The sequence below is a fragment of the Triturus cristatus genome, chromosome 3_2 (assembly GCF_964204655.1).
Source record: "Triturus cristatus chromosome 3_2, aTriCri1.1, whole genome shotgun sequence".
NCBI lineage: Eukaryota > Metazoa > Chordata > Amphibia > Caudata > Salamandridae > Triturus > Triturus cristatus.
The window spans coordinates 884,934,381-884,956,947 of NC_140584.1; the positions used below are offsets into that span (position 1 = coordinate 884,934,381).

At 44.9% G+C, this 22,567-nt stretch overlaps 1 protein-coding gene across 33 annotated transcripts in view; it reads right to left on the bottom strand.

Moving 5' to 3' along the window:
• The window catches only part of NCOR1 (nuclear receptor corepressor 1), a 1,832,391-nt gene that overhangs the window by 1,196,469 nt on the left and 613,355 nt on the right, over positions 1 to 22,567 (bottom strand). The gene's annotated exons all lie outside the window — the stretch shown is intronic.

The following is a 22,567-nucleotide window of genomic DNA, read 5'->3' on the forward strand; positions in this document are numbered from 1 at the left end:
ACTGAAAAACATTAAATCTCGCAAGCGAGACTGCGCAAGCGCAGCCTTCGCTAGCCGAGACCTAAAAAGGATCAGCCCTCATCACTGGCGTTCCAAAAACAGACTTGCCCCATTAAAAGCAGTTCTTTATACTAGTGACCTTTCTCACCAACAAAAAAAACTGAATTATTCCAATCCTGAGCGTGCCTATCTGAAATGACCCTCTATGAGAAACGCGCGTAAGCTCCGCACCCCAAACTAACAGAAATCTCTCACATTACTTATGCCTGTCCGGAGGCCTCCAAATCCTATGGTACAAAAGAACACATTAATTACATTCAGTAACAATCTTTCTGGTGGAAACTCTAGCTATCTGCAGATTCCACACCTTTTGAATATCCCTTAGGCACCAAACTGGATTTGAAAATTGTTATTGCTCTCCTCAACGAACAAAGATGGCATTTGGCTCTATCTCGGCATCGGGTACCACCCTGGATGTGACATCAACTGAGTGATATAATGAAGAACCCGGCACTCCAACGTCAATTCCACTTTTTTCAAGCCGTTAAAAGGGAGAGACATTGCCAACAGGAACTCAATCGTTTCAAGTTGCAACTTTGAATGTTCCTCAAAACGGGGAGGTGTTTGGGATCGGTGAGGATCCTGCAGGTAGATGGAAGAGAAATATTGCTATCAAAGGAAAGTAACTTATTCTTCTGATATATATTTCTACCTGCAGATTCCTCACCTTTTGGATAGATACCACAGCAATGCCCTTCTCAGGTGGTGGATCTGAAAGAATGGTTACATCAGAAAACCCTGAAAAACGTAATGAGCAAACGACCATACATTCTAACTTCCAAATACAAAATGCTTGGAAAAACGTGAGAGCTAAGGCGCATATCGCTGCTCAGCATATATTTGAAACAGCCACCTCCATGGACAATGACAAACAAGCTGCCTTTGCTCTAGAAGAGTGAAATTTGATATATTCAGCTCCCTTTTGGCAAGGCCACAATAGATCTTAACACAATCAGTGCCACTGGAACTAAGCTATTGTGCGGCGATAGTGATTTTCGCATAATTATAGATTTGTTGCATTTGCCACACAATCCACAATCTGCCACATAATCTGCAGATTTTACACACACAAAAATAGTTTCTAGCTAAAATGGTACAAAAAATACTAAACATGCAGAGACGCATGTAGCTGTGTGCTGGAAGACACTCAGACTAGATCAAACGGGACTGGTCATATTTTTGTTGCTTATTGCTATATTTGGGTGTTAATATGGTACTAATGAGGTACAACCAATGCCCAGGGTTACCAAGTTTAAAAATAATGAAATAATGAAGTTATATTATTACAAAATGTGCCGCATTATGCCGCTTAATTTGTTTTCTTACCACACAATTTACTCAACCCTAAAAGTGTAAGCCTAAATAGAAACAAATACCGTCACATCCTAGTACCATCCCAACCAATAAAGGACTTGTACAAACATCAAAACATCAAAATACATATGATTCAATACAATGCGCCGGAACTTCTGAAGAAGACAATGATAAGAGGAACAAAGACAACACAGTGTCTGCACTACACCGGGCCTGGCGAGGACTTCCTCTTACTGGCAGAAAGCTGTGATGAGTCCATGTCTGGGGTAGGAGGGCCCTCTAGATAATTCGCAAGGTCTCTGGGATCGTTGAAAAATAGGTGTCTTCCCCCTTCAGTGATCTTAAACCTTGTGGGACCGACAAAGGAGAACAGGATAACTTTGTTCCTCAACTTGTACCTTAGATTTAGGAAACCCTTACGTATGTCAACAGTAGGCTTCGAAAAATCTTGGGTGAAAATAATTTTGTGACCCTTCCAGGTGAGTTGATGATTTTTCCGGGCATAGCTAAGTAATGCTTCTACAGGTCGAAATCGCAGAGGCTTACAGATAATTGGACGGACCCCCTGCCTTGGTGAGGATTTAAATGAGGGGATTCTGTGTGCTCTGTCCAATTCAAAAGGTTGATCAAACGATATGCCCGTAAATTTAGGAATCCAGTCCTCTAAAAAGGCTAAACAGGAGCCTAGAGCCTCCTCCGACCCCTCCGGAACACCAAGAATTCGGATGTTGCCTCTGGGATTACGGTCTTCCAACTCAGCTGACTGCCTCAAGAGCATACATGACATATTCTTCAGGGAATTCGTTTCATTGCATGACTTGGTTACAATGTCCTCACCATCGCTAATCCTCTGTTCAGCTACCGAAAGTCTGTTATTCACCGTGTTCATATCAGCTCTAATGGCCGTTATCTCCAGCTGTATAGTTTCTGTGGTTTGTTTGGTTGATTTGGCTAACTCATGGACATCAGCCAGCTTTTTAAGGATTAGGTCCAATGTACCATTGATATCTGGTTTCACTTTGATGGGTGAATCGGACTGTGAGGGTTCCCCTTTATTTCTCTTGTGCAGCAACTTAGATTCACGGTCAGCCATTTTGAAGGTTTTAGTTGGTTGTCTCCGTGGTTAGCGAAATTGACTAGAGACTCCCCCAAGCGCCGAGCTAGGAGAAATTATGTGGCGTGTTTAAGAGGATCCGGAGGGCCAGACGGCCACAACCCTTGCAGATAGCCGTCAAATTACCAGGTGTGGTAGGATTAGCCGACAGAAGGCTGTGTGGCAGTAAGTCGCAGAGAAAAGGTAGTGGTCCTAGTAGGTAGCCAGCGGTATCAGGTAGTATGGCAGCGAGCAGGGATATGCCCGGCGAAGAGAACAACCCTAGGTGAGCAAATCCTTCCCTCTGCAATTCGCACTGAGAGGGCAGAGAGCACAGAGCTTGGTGTAATAGAGCTTGGTGTGCAGCACCTACCTTCCTCAAATTCACTACAAAAGAATGCACAGGAGCCTCAGAGGTCAAAGACAGGGTCCCAGCAGAAAGGAGAAGACAGGAGTGCCCACGCCACCATCTGTTGGAAGACACGAGCTATGCTTAAATGAGGTGGCATTCGGGTGTTAGAATCATGCTGTGAGAGAACACCCACCGATTCTCAAGCAGATCCAAGGCATGCACTTTATTTATTGTCAACGGCGTTTCGACCCTATTTGAAATAAAGGGTCTCTTCAGGACCTTCTAATGTTGGGACACCTAAAAATAAAATAATAATAATACCATCAGTGTAGAGTCCTATTTAGAGAAGAGGGTAGCAAAAAACTACTATTTAGTAGGCCTGGGCGAAGCACTACGCTACGCTCGCGTAGTTTGCGAAGTTCGCGCTACTTCGCACTACGCGAACTGCACGTAGCACAGTGCGAACACGCGTAGCGTAGTGTTGCGTAGTGCTGCGGTCATTTTTTGCTTGCTCGCGGTCCTCAACGTCAAGTTGGCGACCGCGAGCAAGCAAAATGACATCCCGGCGAGACTTTTTCCTTGTTCGCGATCATCGAAAATAAACCTCCCGGCGAGATTCCCAACGCGAGGAGGTCAGGTTTCTCATTGCGAGGGGTCGCGTATGCTCGCGACCGCTCGCGATGAGAAACTACCAGTTCGCGTTGAGAAAGCTGCCGCTCGAGTAAAAATCTACTCGAGCAGCAGAAAACTACAGCTCGCACTGTGCAAGATGCCATTTTCAATGATTGCACAGTGCCGGTTGCTTGTCCGCACTGTGCAATCATTGAAAACAACATCTTGCACAGTGCGAACATGTTACTACGCAGTTTGCGAAGTGCTACGCGTAGCTCGCGTAGTGCGAACTTCACTTTGCGTAGCTTCGCGAAGTGCTACTTCGCGAACTACGCCCACCCTTACTATTTAGCATGTATACCTGAACGGTGGTAATGATGCCTAATGTGTAAAGGTAGTGTCACCGTGTTGGAAGTGAAAGAAAATAACTCACAGGTTACCCAGCCGGGTGCTGTGAATACAAAATTTGAGTATGATTAATAATTAGAACAGGCTTTGAGCGTACAGGTACAAGAGTATTGTTTGTACAAGTGGTTATCACTTACCCCTTGTGAGGGTAGGATCAGGCCATACAACTGCCAAATCGTTGTTGGTCGTTGTCCTATGCTTGCGTCGTATTGGGTAATCATTAAGCGTATAACAACGATGCCAGTGTGGGATTTAATGTACCAAGCACCCCAGAGGGCATCTTAGAGATGCCCCCTTAAACCTAACCTACAATCCACGTCTGCTCTGAGGCTGCCACACAGCAGACATGTTGCTGGACCCCTGGGTGGGAGAGCCCCTGCTCTCCTGGGCCTGCAACAATGCACATCCTGGGCGAGGTGCTAAATCTCCTCCCCCAGGATGGGCAGGGGGAAGCTTCAAAGGCATGCCACCTCTGTGAGCTTCCCCAGGCCACTGCAACCCCCCACTCTGGCGGGAAGCTTTGGCCGGAAACCCCAAATAAGGACAGGGGATGTGCCAGCCTGCCAACACCAACCCTCAGGTGGGGGAGGCGAGGTGAAGCACATCTCCGGGTTCTCGCCATCTTGAAGATGGGAAGCCCTACCCTACCAGGACTAGGCTACCGCCCCCCTCGCACAGGAGAGAGGCAGGATAGGGGTGTACCCACCCCAGGACAGGGACCCATTGGTCCCTGCCCTTTACCTACCTGTAACGCCCCTAAATCTAGTATTTAGGGGCACCCTGAACCTTTCTTCCCCAGATTCCAAACTACAAAGAAGAGCAAGAAGAAAGAAGACCTGCCCTGCAGCTGCTAAGAAGAGGAAGATACCAACTGCTTTGGCCCCAGCCCTACCGGCCTGTCGACCCTCGAACCTGCTCCTGCTCCAACTCGGCATCTCTTGTGGCCAGCAACCTCACAAACCCCGGAGGACCTGGCTACCTTTTGGCTCTAAGCCCCTGGGACTCCCATGAGTAGAGGCTCTACTCAAAACCTACCTCTAATCCCTGGCAGCAGCCCGGAACCGCGAACCCAGCACACTGCACCAGCCAAGCCTGGCCAGTGCCTGAGTGAACAAAGACCACGAGGACGACCCCACGGCGACTGTGACCCCGAGTCCGGCACCCAAGGACCTCCCTCGACACTCCTGAAGAAGCCTGCAGCCTCAGAACAAGGTGCCCCCCCCTACCGCGATCAACAGAGGGTAAGATTTCCCAACACCAAAAGGCACCCTGTGCCCAATCCCGGGATACCTACCTATCCTCTAACTACCCAACTTAACTCTCGAAGTGGTGGTGGCACCTGAAGAATCCTCGTCCCCGAGCTTGCAGTCTTTTTCTAAACCGGAGATTTCCCATTGAAATCAAATGAGCGCCCGAAGGCTCAAAAGCACCCTGCACCCAGCCGCCCGAGTGGCCCTGGCTGTGCAACCTCTACACCTACTTACTTCCCCACTTGCCCTGAGTAAGTGACCAGGAGCCCAGCTCCCACAGCCGCGTGGCTTGCCAGTCAGCAGCCACCAACCAAGGCCCCCCTATCCCTCATAGGATAACATTGGGCCTAACTCTCTCTGCATCCGGCCGCCCTAGAGTCGCTGAGGGTGAACCAACTGTACCTACCTGACCCTGGGGGACCCCTGAGTCTATGCCCAGAACATCAACTCTGCCAGTCGAGTACTTACCCTTAAACCGATAACTATTTTCCTCATAGGGTAACATTGACTGGCTTTTTCCTGAAATTTCTTCTAAGTGTGGACTTTTCAAATCTTAAAATATTCACCAAAAATCAGCCGAGTAACGAAAACGAAATTACTCACCTGCTCTTAGGTGAGCTCCCAGTGCTGGATCTTGGTGCCCAGCACTGACTCTGACAAATACTTACAACTGTACCTACCCGTAATCCAATTTTCTTCCATAGAAAATCATTGACTGTTTTTCTGTGAAATTTCTTCTAAGAGTCAATTTCTGCAATCTTTAAATATTCTTTAAAAATTGTATAATATCTGAAAACGTAATTACTTACCTGTTTTGGATAAAGGTCCCAGTACTGAGTCTAGGCACCCAGTACTGCAGTACTGGATTACAAAAGTAACAAGAACATACTGTACCTGCAACTTGAATTTTCTTCCATAGGGAATCATTGACTGTTTTCTTTGAAATATTTTCTAAGTGTCAACTTTTAAAATAGCTAAATATTGTTTAAAAATCATTACAGTAATTAAGTCGACTTTCTCACTTGATTCCAAGTACTGACCCAGGACTAAATCTAGGATCCAGTCCTGGAATTCCAAAACTAATGCTTAAAGTAATCTGTTGCAATTAACTTGAAATTTCCATTGAGCTCAATGCATTGTTGTGTTTAAAATAGAGTTGCCTATTGCAACCACTTGTAACTGTTTACAAAAGTCAATTGCATATTGCAAAAGTATTTATATAAAACATCTCATTCTGAGAAAGTATATTTTAAATCCAATTGTTGGTTCTAAAAAATATATGCTTGTTTTATTTTAATATATAAACCATTGGCCTAGAGTTCAGTTATTGAGTGTGTGAGACCATTTGCTGACTGAGTGTGTACAACAAATGCTTTACACTGTCCTCTGATACTGCCTTACTGCTCGACCAAGCTACCACTTTAGAGAGTAAGGTTATATCTAATTTTAGCCTCTGTCAAACCCTTGGGGACTGTGGACTCTGTACACCCTGTACCTATTAAGGAACAGTATATACAGAGCCACTTTCTCACAGGCGTGTCTTCTCTCCGTAACCCCGATCATCATTTGCCTGCTTGCTATCTCCGCAGCATCTAGGGCTGATTTTAAACATGTATTGGCCATGTTCTTTCCCTCTTCCACCAAGTGGCTTGCCCTTCTCTAGAACTGGTCTGGCAGATTCCTGAGCAGTTAACCTACCTCCTCCCAGTGCTGGTATGCATGGCCATTGATCAATGCGATAGAGTTGGCTATGCGCCACTGAATAGCGGCACTTCGTTCCATCTTCCTTCCAGTGAGATCCATTCTTTTGCTCTCCCTGTCTGGTGGTGGACCCACGTTAGTCGGTACATTAGTCCTCTTTCTGGCTGTGGGAGCTATTAGAGTCAGCAGGCACTGACCCTCTGATGTACATTGGGTACTTGGAGGAGTACTTGTATTTTTTCTTACCCCTTGGTGTTACTGCCATGCATGTGGCAGGTTCCTTAAATGCATCCTTTCCCTGGTCCAGCACACTTGGGAGCATGGGCAGGAACTGGCTTCTTGTTTCTGTGGGCAGCAAGGTTTCTAGGAGAAAGCACGACTGTGGCTTTTCCTCCTCTAGCTGTACTCCAAAGGTGTCAGCAGCCTTCTTTATTACCTGATTGTACATCCCGATGTTGTCGGGGGTGAGGGCCTCGAAGGGTATGTATCTACCCCTTCTTCTGGCTAGTCTGCATCGAGATCTTGCCACTGCATGTCTTGTGTCTCCGAGGTCGCCTAACCATGATAGGTTTGGTCCTCTTCTTCACCCTCAGCTTCGAAGAAGTATTTTTCTTCCTCCTTCTCTTCGTCAGCCGGTTCTGGGGTAGTAGGAACCCATAGTTCCTCGAGGTCTCTTTCGGTAAGAGTGGAGGTTTTCGGCAGGATCTTGAATTGCTTCATTGTCTCGTCAAAATCACTTGCGCTGCAAGATACTTGCCATTTCAGCTTCGAGCCTCTTCTTTTTCTTCGAGCTCCAACGCTTGTGCTTCAGCGTCAAGATTATCGGGCTTTCTCTTGACGCTTGTCGACATTGAAGTCGGAGCTTGCTTCACCGTCTCTTTCTTCGACGTCGAGGAGTCTTTCTCATCACTGCTCCTCGACGACTGAGTCTTATCAAGGATTTCTCGACGTCTGGGAGTCCTTGTCAAAGAAACCAACGGACTGTTTGGACGAGCTCGCGGTCGCCAAGTGTTTTGACGCCAGGGCTTTTTTTGAGGACTTCGAGTCACTCTTTCAGGGCTTGGTCGACTGTTTTGGGGTCGCTGTTTCTCTTACCGCCTTTGGAGTTCTTTTTTCGGCGTCGAAGACTTGGACGTGCGTGTCCTCCTTGCCCCTGGGCTCTTCGGAGACGGTGTCCTCTTCCTCGCAGGAGAGGCCCAGGTCTCGAAGCGATGGTGGTGGTCCTTGAACCTGCATGTTGTAATTCGCTCTTCTTTGCCTTTCCCTCACCCTCAAGGTCTTTGTGATAAACACCGAGCACGCGTTTCAATCTTCGGAGCGGTGGTCAAGCGGCAGGCAAAGGTTACAGAGAGGGTGCTGGTCCTTCTGTGCGTACTTGTGGGAGCAATTGTTGCAGAACTTGAATGGTGTCTTGTCCATTACTGCGCCCAGAGAGCTCCCTGTGAGAGTATTCACTGTTGGATGTCGACATTTCAGTGTTTTTCCCTCTTCTCTGCGTTCTGGTTCACCGCCTCGAAGGCCGGTGTGTCGATAAGTTGTTTTCCTGTTCTTCTTGCTAATTTTCATGGATTCTTCTCTCCAAAGTTCTGGAGCTCCTTCCATCTCGATCCAGACCCAATGGAGGATAATAAGAATATGAAGATGGAGACAAAAGGTGGGAGCTTCCGGAGGAAGCACGTCGACGTCATAGGACACCAAATAGTGATATGTCGACACCCACCAGTCCACGGGAAAGAAAAAAGAAAAAAAGAAGAAATACTACAATTCTAGACCCAACCACTAGATGGCGGAATAATGCACAGCATAGTGAATCTAGAAGATTCACGCTGCAAAACGTCTAGGTCTGGGGGAGCCACCGAAATACAAAATGTAGGGGGTGTTTTAGTGGAGTAGTCGGTAAGGCACATGGGCACTTTTAACTGGTGTGACTACACCCACTTTTATGCCACCCTCTTGTGGGAGGGGAGCATAGACCTAGCACAGATTGGAGGAGTCACCTCACCTTCAAGATGGAGAGAACTGAAAAGCGTGCTCAACTTCGACTCCATCTGAGGGGTGGAGCAGCAAAGGTGGGCAGACCACCTATCCTTTGAGTTTTACCACCCAAAGTGGGGGTGTAAACTGGAGGCTGCCATCTGCTGCTAGAAGCAGAAGCTGGGGGCTGCATTACAAAAGGCGACATGCCTTCGAATCTTCCCCTTAAAGCACTGGCCCATCCTGGGGAAGGTGGTCTGAAACCTCTGCCCAGGATGTGCATTGTTTCTGGTCACAAAGTGCAGAGGCTATCCACCCTAGGGTCGAGAAACGTGTGTGGAAGGGGGCCTAATGCCAATCAGTGCCCACAGCAGGGTCGGTGGGCTTTCAAGGTGCATCTCTGAGGTGCCCTCAGAGTACATGTTTTAATAAATATCACACTGGCATCAGTGTGGATATATATTTGAAAAATAACAACCTAGGCAATTCTTGTAAGTAGCAGTTGTAAGTCTTTTCTATCTAGTAGTCAGAACAGTTTAAGCAGTGAGACGAAAAATGAAAATTGTAGTTCTTTTTTAATTATAAGTTTTTGGTACATTCACAATTAAAAACAAATTTATTATATACATAGTAAAAAATCATGACAAATAATAAAATAGATTGTGGGTTACATAGGGATGAAGAATAAACAAATGTGGTGGCACAACTGTATGTTATTCGACGCGCGTTTCGGCGTTGTTAACGCCTTCGTCAGGAGAAATAAGGCCACAATTCCTGTGTTCCAAGGTTCAAAGGTGGGGTTTCCAGGAATTTAAGTAGGTTATTTTTCTTGTGAGTGAATACCTTGATTGATGTTTATTCATTCAATTATAGTTGGTATTGAGAGGGGATGGCTATTCTTTTATATTCTGCATTCCGATAAATCCATGAAAATAGCACAACCTTATTCGGTGGAAGTTTGCGAATGGATGACAGTTCTTTAATACTTCATTGCGAGCAGTTCATATATATGTTAAAACCTGGTATATAATAAGTTCTTGCAAGTGCCGAGTCTTGATAAAATGGTTGATGTATAAAACAGTGGCAGTGGAGGCGTAGCAGGTATGATATAACCTTTGTGCTAGACGCGTTTTCGATGTCGACCGGGCTCTGTGGATATATTACAAGGAGCAGTTTGGTACCAAACACTTCTGGTTGCAGAGAAGCCATAATCGTGCTGGGGAACGCGAGTTGTCGAGTTTCCAGCCCATTAACTTCTTATGGCTTCCCTGGCACTTACAATATTTAGGAATTGACCTAAGTATTGTAGCGGTATTCTACTCCGGCAGATATGCCCTCAAATGTGGTACAGTGCACCCTGTCTTAAGGCTTTAAGGCCTGCTAGAGGGGTGACTTACCTATACCAGATGGTAGTGCTGGCCGGCCTGGCTCCCAGACAGGGTGCCATGTCGACTTTGTTTGTTCACCTCACAGGTGCATGCAAGCAGCAGGTGCAATGGCATAGTTCTAGTGAGGGGGCCCCAGGGAACCCTAGTCAACCTCCAGTCCTTAGGTACCCAGCAAACCACTTACTAGGGGCTGACGGAGGGCAGAAGTACCAATTGGGTGTATGATTTTAGGGAAGAAGCACTGGTACAGGGGACCTGGCTGGCAGGGACCCTGTGCACTGCAATCGACACCACATCAAACCCGGGCAAAAAGTGGGGCTAACCATGTCAAAAGAGACACTTTCTGACCAGGTGCATAGCGGTCAGTAAAACGATTGTGCTGCCTAGAGTCCTGTATATTCTACAACACATGGTGATGCGTATACCAGAAACCTGCTTTCGGAGGCTGGATAAATTACTCCAGTTGCTCTACTGGAGGCATGGGAGGGCACAGATTAGCCCGGAAGTCTTGAAACTACCATGGGATGGAGGAGGGGTACATGCACCAAACATCAGGGCTTATTACTGCACAGAAGTTATACAGTCTGTGGTCAGCAATAGGCAAAATGGCGCTCTAAGGTCTATCACAAGTACAAATCAGTTATGGCACGTAATCTGGCACAGTGTATAAGGTAGGGAAAAACCACCTGATCTCCATGTGTGTGGCCAGCCGACCACTTATGCTACTGATATATATATATATATATACAAATCCTCTGCACACGTTTAAAAACAACACAAAGTTACATAAAATATCACAATGATGCTTGTCTTTATATTTTCAGATGTCTTTAATTCAAGATATTTAAGCCTTCTTAGCCAACCCCTGTTTCGTCGCTGTTACAGGGGATTACCCCACGACTTCTTCAGGGCTGAGGTCTGTTTCAAGTAGTCTTTTAGTTCCAGTGATAATTCCAACCCGGAAGGGGTTCCTGTAAGTTCTGCTCCTGGAGAGGTAGGCTGCTGATTTGCACAGCGAACACGCCACAGCCTGGAGATCCGAAAGGCTCTACTTAATACTGCCGGATGGGGCAGCTCTTCTAAAAGAAACTCCCTTACATTTGAAAGCGTATTTAGCTTTCCGGACACAAGACTAATTAGTCTATCTCTCCAGGAGCAGAACTTCTAGGAACCCCTTCCGGGTTGGAATTATCACCAGAACTAAGAGACTAATCAGGTACCCAGGGCCTATGTTCTTTCCCTAAAACTGCATTGAAGCCTAAACCCAACTGGTATCTCTGGCCACAGGTCAGCCCCTGGTAAATGGCATCACAGGCACCCAGGGCACTGTGACCAGGCAAGGCCTCTAAGGGCTGCAGCACTTATTGTGCCAACCTTAGAGGCCCTGTACCTTTACACTCACACACTGCCTTTGCAGGCTGCGTGTTTTGGTGCAGAACAAAGTAAAGAGTGGACATGGCACACATGTGTGCTATGCCTACAACCCACTGCCCTGGCATAGGTCAGCCACCCCTCTAGCTGGGTGCACTATACCAGTGATGAGGGTACACATGCATGAGCCCTGTACCCCTACAGTGTCTAAGTCAATTCATAAACATTGTAAGTGCAGTACTGCCATATATGGTGCTGGGTGTTTGTCATTACGAGCTCCATAGTACCATAACGGCTTCACTGAAAACTGAGAAGTTTGGTATCAGAGAAGTTTGGTATTAAACTTCTTAGCACATTAAACCCACACTGATGCCAGTGTGGGATTTAATGAAAAATGCACTCAGAGGGCATCTTAGAAATAACCCCTGAAAAACGACAGCCTCTGGTGGGTTCCATGACTGGTACATACCAGCCTGGCACCACGAGACAAGTTTCTGGACCCCTGGGGAGGGAGTCTACGCTCCCTGAGCCCAGAAACAAAGCCTTTCCTGGGCGGAGGTGTTCACACCTCCCCCAGGCCAGGAAGAGCCATCTGTGGCAGGGGAGCCTCAACAGTGTTGCGCCTTTGTAATGCGACCCCCAGCCTCTCCTGCTATCAGGAGAAGGCCCCCTCCTGTCTCTCCTCCTTTTCGGCGGGAAGACAGGTGGGGAAAATTAGCACAGCCCAGAAGGTGTTCCCACCTATGCCAATCCCACCCCTCAAGTGGAGAGGCGAGGTAAAGCCCACTCTAAAGTGCCCGCCATCTTGCAGATGGCAGGCACTCTCCAAACAGGACTAGGGATACTGCCCACTCCCCCACATGGGATGAGTACACAAAGGGTGTAGTCGCCCTAAGGTCAGTAGCCCACTGGCTACTAACTTGAAGACCCCTAAAACGCCTCTTAAGTACAGTATTTAGGGGGCAGCCCTGAACGAAGAAGGTAGTTTCCCGCAACCTATGAAGGAGGACAGAAGAAGACGCCCAGCAGAGGAGAATGCAGAGAACAACTGACTTGGCCCAAGCCCTACCGGCCCGTCTGCAGTTTCCAGAGATCCTGCGCCAGAAGTCGCCCTGTCCTGCAGTCAGTGGCCTCCAGAACCCTGGGAGGACTGACTGCCTTCAACAAAGACCAGATCTCCTTCGAACAGCAGCGCTGTTCAAAAGAAACAGCCAAGAAAGACTCTGAGCCTGCTGAGGACAAAGAAACCAGACACCTGCAACCACCACTGCACCAGACGCCTACGGCTAGAGTTCAAGTGGCCCACCGGTCCCGGCGAGGTCCCATTGCGCTCTATAGTCCGAGTCCACCACGGGTTGACCCCTCCAGCACTCCCAGACGTCGCCTGCAGCCTCTGCACGGAGTCCTCCTCAACCGTGAGTGCCCCGGTAAGGTGAAATCCGACACCCCTGCATTCAGCCAACCTGCGACCTGGAGAAAAGAACCCGAGGTGCACCTACTTCCCTGAGCCCTCTAACTTACCTGCCTAGCTATTGGTTTATTTTTTATTTATTTATTATTATTTTATTATGTTTATTATTTGAGTTTTGTATAGCGCTGGCTAGACCCGGAGGTATTAGAGCGCTTTACATAAGGTTCCAAACTTACAAAATTACATCAGTTACCAGTTCCATCAATTACTAGAAAAACATTTCAAGAGCGTAAAGACAAGATAAATGGAGCTTAGAAGGGAAAGGGGGTAGGGTAAAGGGGTAGGAGGGAAATCGGCCAAAGAGATGAGGCACAGTTTGACCAAAGTCCAGCTGGGTAGGTGACGGCCAAGGGGGCCATCTCCTCTATAGCTATCAGGTGGCTCCACCGGGCATCAGCCAAATAGCTAGGTCTCAACAGAAAAACATTTAAAAAGCATAGGGGACGAGAAAATGGAGCATAGAGGGAGAAAGAGGGTAGGGAAAAGGGGTGGGAGGGAGAATGCGAAGGCGAGACGAAGGAAAGTCTGCCCAAAGTCAGGCTGGGTAGGTGACGGCCAAGGGGGCCATCTCCTCTATAGCTATCAGGTAGCTCCACAAGGCATCGGCCAGAAAATTAGGTCTAGCACTTAACATAAGGAAACATGTTACAAGTTACAAAAATAATCACATTAATTTCAGAGAGGTTATAAATTCAATACAGGAGTTATTAGCGACCATGAAAAACAAGATTCACAGAAAAGAGAGGGGGGGAAGAAAAACAAAGGCCAGGGAGAGCAGGGAGTCCACGGGAGGGAGTCAGCAGCGGAGAAAATAACGAGACGTAAGTCAGAGGTCCGGCTGGGTAGGGGACGGCCATAGCGGTGTGCCAGAGCCGGTCTCCCCTATAGCTGTCGAGCAGCTGCACCGGGAATCGGTGTACAAAGTCAGTCATTCTACAAAGTCAGTCCTGGAGGGCCGGTTCCATACCTGATCTTTAAGTTAACTACATTTATCTAAATGGGATATGCCAAATGTCTGCCATGGATCCAGTCCTCCAGGACTGACTTTGAAGAACCCCGACCTAAAGCCGTGGCACACATCACTAATATGACTCAACTGCTAACGTTAATTCGGTTTTAATTAGTTTTGGGCCTCGGTTTTATTGAATCAACTCCTCTTTAACCAAGGAACAGAGGGGGTGAAGAAGTTATTAACTCTGAAATAGTGACAAATACCTTTTGAGCAAGATTATGGGGAAACTACAAGTAATCAGTCACTGGGGCATTTTCTTGCATGAAACGTAAAGTCCACTGGTATTAAAACCATGTTTAATAAACTCGGTTTCAAGTTTTTTTTATCTGATGCTTGATAGAGAACACTAGGTATTAATCAAATTTCCGTAATTGCCGAATATAGAAATCTAAGGCCTCCCGGAAGTCTTCCTGGACCGAGCCTGCAGCTGAAATCCTAAATCCGAAAATCCCCATTGAAAACTACAGGGCACCCGGCTCCAAAACTGCATCCTGCACCCAGCCGCCCCGGAGTGCTAAACCGAATTCCCCTCTGCCCTGAGCCTAACACCAGGAGCTTGGCTCCCACAACTTTGTGTCCTGCTCGTCAGCAGCCACCACATGGAGGCCCCCTGCACCCAGTTGGATAACATTTGGCCTCAGCACTCTGCACCCGGTCGCCCTAGTGCCGCTGAGAGCGTAACAAGAGTGCATATCCCGGACCCTGGGGGATTCCCAAGTCTACCCCCAGAATACAAACTCCCACAGCCAAAAACTTACCTTTGAACCGATATCCCTATTTTCCTCCATAGGATAACATTGACTGTTTTTCTGTGAAAAGTTATCAAGTGTGGAGTTGGAAAATCTATAAAAGTCTTTAAAACTGTAACCAAATAACAAAAACGCTTTTACTTACCAGTTTACAAGAAAAGTAATCTGTAAAGTAATCTACTTGACATTCTATTTAAAAGCCAATACAAAGTATATGTACAATCTTTTAAAGCATTGCATTACTAATAGCTCTACTGTAATCACATCTAAAGTTATATACAACTGCAATACAAACCGTTTACAAACTATTATTACTGCAAAGTACTATTCTCTTACCTGTTCTAGGCTTGCTTGGTTCTAGGAAATAAAATAACTAAAAGAATATTTTGTATACAAAACCAATTGGTGTGAGGTTAAGTCTGAGTGTGTGACATCATTTGCTGATTGAGTGTGTACAACAAATGCTTAACACTACCCTCTGATAAAGCCTTACTGCTCGGCCACACTATCACGAATAGAGAGTAAGGTGTTATCTATTTTTACCTCTGCCTACCTTTTGGGTTCTACTAGACTGTGCACACTATACCTCACTTTGGTATAGTATATACAGAGCCAGCTTCCTACATGCACCAGTAGCTAATTGTGGAGGTACCAAAGTACTTTCCAAAGCCATTTTGGGAAAGAGAGCACACATGCTGGGGTCCTGGTTAGCAGGATCCAGCAAACTACAGTCAAAATATACTGACACCAGGGAAAAGGTGGAGGTTTCTCAAATTAGAGGGCAGTTCCTTACCCCCTCCCCTTTTTGCTTTTAAAAGGGGCTCTAATCTGAAAGATCGATTAGTACATACACGCCCGAGGTTGTTGAGAAACCCAGATACAAGCACACTTTGGGGGTTACCACCTGTTGTAGGTCACTTTCCATGCGGCAATTGTGCAGTATGCCCCCAGACTCAACACACCACTGAGGTAGAGATAGGGACGAATAGACCTTGGTCCCTCAAAACCCACACAAATTGTAACAGCGAACGAGTGATTTACTTGATAAAATGCCCCTGCAATAAAAACTATGTAGGTATGACATCACGAAAAGTAAAAGTGAGGATATCGGAACATAAGAGTACTATCCGATGCAAAAAGAGCGCTACCAAACTCACTAACCATTTTGTTTCAGTGGGACACAAAGAGACCGAGCTGCAGTGGGTGGTTCTAGAACAACCACATATTCCAGTACATATCACTGACATTCAGAAATTCCTTCTGGTGAGGGAGCAGAGATGGGTACACAGACTTCATTCAGACACAGTGGGACTGAATGATGAAATCCCTTGGCTGTTGTTATAAGATCAAAATAGACCCTCACTTTTCTATAGAGTGCGTTCGACATGGACAACACATTGTTTTGAGGATACTATGATGAGATATTAGTTACAAGGATTATTGCTCTCCCAGAATGGGGATGTGGTTTTTCTTACTGATGGCCCTCATGGATAAGCACACATGAGAGACCCTCCCTGGCAAAGAGTTTCCTTTTCGAATTGAATTTGACTTGTAGCACCTCTCTGAATGAGCGTGTGCGCTAGATGTTTTAATATATGTGCATTTGGTATAAGTCCTGTATCCTAATGTGTGATATTATGGCTGTTGATGCGTCTTTACGGCCATTGAACTTAACCATGTTAGTATTGCATTTATGCTCGTGCATTTGAAACACGATAGGGTTCCTTCATGATCATTTGCTTGCACTCGTAACTGACACGGGAGGACCAATGCGTGTCTTCTCCCTCACGCACGCTCTATGCAAGTTCGAGTGCATTGTATTCTCCGCGCATGCGCGTTAATAACTCACACGCATTCGCGTACATTGTATTCTCCGCGCATGCGTGGCTACAACTAACACATATTCGCTTTGGCTTTCTAGTGTTCCTTTACCGCGCATGCGGGTTATGCATTGACAGGCAGTGCCCTGGACAGCTCAATCGGCGCGCTGCACCTGCAGGCATTTACATCGAGACAATCTATTTAAACCTCACGAGTGCGTCCGTCGGTACCTCCGGTCTTACCTCAATGACCGCCCTGGGGTACCGACGGATAGGTGAGTGCTCTGTTTGTTTTCTCAGTCGACTAGGTAATGACTTTACTTCATTTTTGTCTGCTCCATAGACACTATTACTATTCTGAATAACTGATTCTATGGTATTCTTAGGAGTTCTAGGTGATTACTTTATTTTCTATGCTTTATGTATTAGGATATTCAGTACTTTTTACCTTGTATTATGACAAGGTCTTCTCTTTAATTTTTGTTCTTAAATTTGAATTCCTGGGCTCATGGGAGCTGAGACACTCTTACAATGGCTATTTCGTCTTTTGCCCTTGCTTATACTAATGTATGTGACTTTCTAATTTGTTGTGACAATTTCCATTAGAGTCACTTACCAGATGTTGGGAGTGTGTGTTTTCTACAATTTTCCATATTTTTTTTTCTTCACCTATTGGGATGGCGTAAATTCCACCCTGGGTGGCAGCAATTGTTACAAAGTGTCTACAGTTGAGGTTCATTTTGAATGATTCCTGTAACAATGTCTTATATACCATATATGTCTTTGCAATTTGGGATTGGATGAATTTACTCTCAGGTTTTTTAACTAAGCTTTTGAAGAGGAGGGTTTTTTCAGGTATTACCTGTTTTGCTTTCTCCTACTATTTCTTTCTTTTTAGAGCGGGGCCCCTTTCCCTGAGTTGAGACCAGGTTGAGGTGAGGGCTGTACCCACTATCTATGGGTAAGTGCAATTCGAAACGAACAGTACTGAATGCCTATACAGCATTAGTGAATGCTTATTTTTTGGTCATAGAAATTTATTTTGGCCTGTATTTGAGCCTGTTTTACACATTGGGTCTCTGTCTTTTTTCTAAATTTCTCCACAGGTATCCGGTTTTGATTGCTGTATCAACTTGACCGGTGCGGTAGGAATTTTTTATCTGCACCCCACTTTTGTATAATTTACACACACGTTTTTCTCACTGAAAACCACAGCAGTAATTTAGGTCCTGACGAAAGCCCAGATACTATCGATCGCCTAAGGGCAGAAACATGTTGACCATACTTGCTTTGGACAATAGCATAATGTCAATTTAATTTATGCAATATTGCCATCTTGCTTTTTAAATATGACAGGGGTTCCCTACTATTAAAGAACTTTTGGGTACCCTTAGCCATTTTTAACTCACACATATGATTTTACTGCTGACTATTAGGATTTCTCACCTCGTTCTATGGATAATACCTCATCCAAGACAATATTTGTGAGAGATCAGGTGACAATCCTCCTTTAGTGCTCCTTCTATGCCAGTGACCGGATCACTGCTTTATGAACTGGTCCGGCAGGATGGAGTATACAGACCCAGATGATAAAAACAATTAACCACCTTAAGTGATTGATGGGTCCTGGTGAAGGGAGTGCTCTCCAATAGAGTTGTCATTTTGAGTATGGGGTTTATCTAGACGTCTTTGTGTAACTCTTTGGCTCTATTTCTGACCCAGGTTGCATTAGTGTGTTGATAAAAGGTGGAGGTGACCATAAAAGAAAAACCCTACTTTCTAACACACATGGTTATTACAGCTTACAGTTGCCCGCATGGCAACGTTGAAGTTACAGTGGGAAGGGGATATGGGTGAGGAGTTAAGGGAGCACGAATTGGTATCCATACTGGGAAAATGTAGAAAGGTTAAGCGTAGCACGTAATTAAAATTGATTCATTATAAGTGTGTCCATAAGGTTTATGTCACACCACAGTGGATACTGGGGCTTGGCCCCCTCCAGACCAGATCAATGTCCCAAGTGCAGGATTGCAGTTGGGACCTACATGCACATGTGATGTACATGCCAAGGAGCTGGGGATTTTTGGGGTGAAGTGTTCCAAGCACTGGGCAACCTGACTGGGATGATACTGCAACCAACAATCTAGCTCTTTTTGTTGGGCCTGGTGACCCGCATCAAACACACTAAACATGTAGAAGAGGTATTAGATCTGGGACTGGCCATGGCCAAGAAATATATAGCTTTGAGGTGGATGACTAGCCGGCTGCCCACCCGGAAACAATTACATAGAAATTTGTGGTATGGGTAAGACCGGAGTGTGGGGGAACGACACAGGTTTGTGTATAGTGAGGCAGGCCAAGGGGTCACAATGGAATAGGACATAATAGAGGTTTGTTTACAGAAGGAGATGGAGGAACCTGCAGTAGAGCAGGACACAGAAATTGCCGAAGGCTGATTGAATGGTACAGAAACAGGAATGATATGGTGCAAAGTGCTCAACTGATGAATTTCAAGGTCACTCATACTGTCCGGATGCGATATACACGCGGTTGGTGAAATGTAATTGCTGAAGTAAGCTCCCATATGGTTGGTGTGTGGGGTAGGGCGCAGTGGTTAAGTTGTAATGTTGCATTACTGCTGAAATCAACAAAAGAAATGTATTTGAAAAAATAAACAGATGTTTACAATAATCAGCACAAAAACAGTTATATAAATGCACAATAAGTAGGCGTGGTGATCAAGGCACCAGTTTTTTACATCTGCATTAGTGACACACAATTGTATTGCTGGGGTAGACAGATCCAAGTTCCGCTTCCATGGCATTGATGTAGCCCTGCCCACAACAAGGGGTGGAGATAGAGTACTCAAACTGAGACAACTGGAAGCCCGATGGATATGTATGCTACGTTCGGTAACAAAGGGGTTCAACAGTGACAATGAGATGCACTACTTTCTCTAATTTAGAACTGGTTAGTAGCATTTGAATTTTGTTCGTGGTAGTAATTCAATCTGTTTTGCATGACACCTTGTTTACACATATGCTTTACTGTGTCAACTGCTAATATGTATGGTTGGATAATGTTTTCACATATCCTAATGTTTCACCAACTGTGTATTTAGAAAACTCCATTATCAAATGTAAAACGAATGGCATACCCACTATACACTGTCTGTATGTTGGCCCTTGTGTCCGTCCCTATAGTACTGCTTTTTAAGTGTTGTACGTGCCTATTCCATCCAACAGGCTGTTCACACACACTACTGCGGTGTTATATGTTAAAAAATATCCTTGGACCGTTACTTGACTCTTAAATGTATTACGTTCTTTTAGCACTGAACCTTCTGACTATTAATGGATGCTGCTCATCATGCTATCACTTTTTTCTGACTCTACATGCTTCCTTTCCTTCTTTTTTAAACTGCATTACAAAATAATCTTCGTGGAGGTCGTCAACGCCTTAACATTGTTTGTGAATAGTTTACAACAGTGTGTGGGAATGTTTCTTTGAGACGCTACCATTGTAGCGGTGTATACTTATATCTGAACACACTATTAATCGCTTATCCAGATCTTGGTAATTCTGGACTCTTTATAAACATTTCATTTTAGCATGAACTTTGTGGACCCTTTTCCATTAATTATTAAGCACGTGGCCCGCTGTCATTAACATTGGACCGTGTATTATAAGCTTTCGACCACTCACTTTACCCATACCGGCATATGCTCCGTCGTTGCGTGATACATATATGCGTGGCCACCCCCAGGCGTAATGTTTACATTTACATACTTTAGTACTCTAGTATGTTTTAGCCGTAAATTGCATGTGTTATCCTGGTACGCACACATGTTTTATTCAACACGGGCAGTATGACTTTGCACAGTGACCATGCACTGTTAATCAATATGCCGTTGACAATTATGTTCTTGGTATTTGAACCGCTAAACTTCCCAGACGATTTGTGCCGTCGCCACAAGTCTTAGCAGTTTTTGAACTTTAAACCAATCCAAGATGGAGACGTTGGTGAACTGCTTGTATGGACATCTAATTTTGTTTGAATATTCAGCACTATCACTTATTTATATACTCATGATTATACTGAATCTTAATAAATGAGGATCTGTTCGAATTATGTAAAAGCATTTGGGCTAGTATTGACATATGACCTAGTTTCGTACACAATGTCTCGTATTCTCGTCCGAAACGGAACTAGTCAAAGATGGCGGGGACTGGGCCATAAGTGGTTTGATGCATTTACGTTGCTTCCGTTTCTCGTAAACTTGCTGAGCACGTCTCTTACTTACTTATAAATACGGGCAGCTGATTACTAGTGGTTGATCACCGATCCGACTCGACGGTGCTTCGTTACTACGTTATCGACTCCTGTGAACTGCTTGACATTACGCTCCGAATGTACTCAGGTATTTGTGGGACTTAGTCGGGGCATCTTGGTTTTGACAGTGGGCGTGAACGGCTTTGGTCATAGATCATGAGGGCTTATGTGCCCCTGTTACACTCTTCGAATTGGTTGTTTTAAGTGTGTGGATGCGCACTAAAACACAAACTATGTATGATTATCGCCCCTTTTACTGTGGGATTCTCGTTCGTGGGGTCCGCTATGCTTGGTCACATCGTTTTGTTTTTCTTTTTTTATGATTTTCAGACATAATACGTCGCTGCATTCTGCAGCGTTCACATGCTGTCGTTCGTATTTATAATTGCTTGTAAATTTTAGTATTATTACTATCAGGATTGGGTGGCTTGACTGTGTTACCGTTAAAACTGACATATTTCAAAAATTATTACTGCTCAACACGCCGGAATTTGGTGCATTCTTGAAATTTGCTAGAGAGCGTATCTGGCTTCCTCTTCACCAGGGTTGGGGGGCAGAGTTCTGTAATCTTCTTGACTGAATAGTGTCTTAGCATATGTTTTCTGTTAATTCATATCATTGTTCTTATTGGCCTATGACATTGTATATTTGTGCTCATCAGGGTTTGTTCTTTGCTGGAACAATACAGCTTGGACTATTCTCAATTTTTGTTGCTTTGGATAACTTTTCATCGCCTACGCTTGTCCACCGGCAATATAACTTGGTAAGAACATTAAATATTAAGGCTGTACGTATGCCTTTTGGATTCTGTGGTGACTATACAAATGACGATGGGACTGCATGTGCATAATTTGCCATGCTTTGAGTTTTTATTTATTTTTATCCACTCAGATAAATGCCGATTAACTAATATTTAGAGTCTTGTTCCTAATAGGTTAGGAAACTTTGGACTGACATAATATGACATCTTCCTCTGCAAACTTGGGAAATTATCAATATAGACATTTCTCCATCGCTTCTTTTCTTTTACACGCTCTTTAGATTCTTGCACATTGGAAACCTTCCATATTACTACAACTCAACAATCGTGTTCTACTAAGTTCGACAGCTTGATTCGTTGGTAAGCGATTTGTACATTAGGATACATTTTTCTTGGTTCCTAGGTGGTATTCTTTGTTCACATGTTCATTAGTCCTACTTGCACTTTGGACTTTTTTCTTTCTCCCATAACCTCATTTTCGGTGATGATTACTTCATGCTTCACTTTTCTATAAACTTCTTTAAATTACTCTGATCTTTTCTATTCACGATATCTCGGCTTTTGATATGGGCAGCTTCTTGGCCCTGATGCATAAACTGGCACTTTGGTACAAGGTTTCTATTCTTCGCTAAAATTAGGTTCATATTTGTCTTTTTATTCAACGTGTTTTTATGAATAAATCTGATGTGAATTTTTGTATGATTTTAACAGCCCTGAAGAAGCCCATGTTTGGGCGAAACGCGTTGGCTGTGGATATAACAACACCATCACAATAAAGAAGAAATTTGAAAAACTGCTTAGCTTTTTGTGTATTACGTTAATTCTGTAATATCACAGTATACCAGCTATTTTATTTTCGCGTTGCCTCTCATATTTTGGGTTTATCATTACTGCTGAAA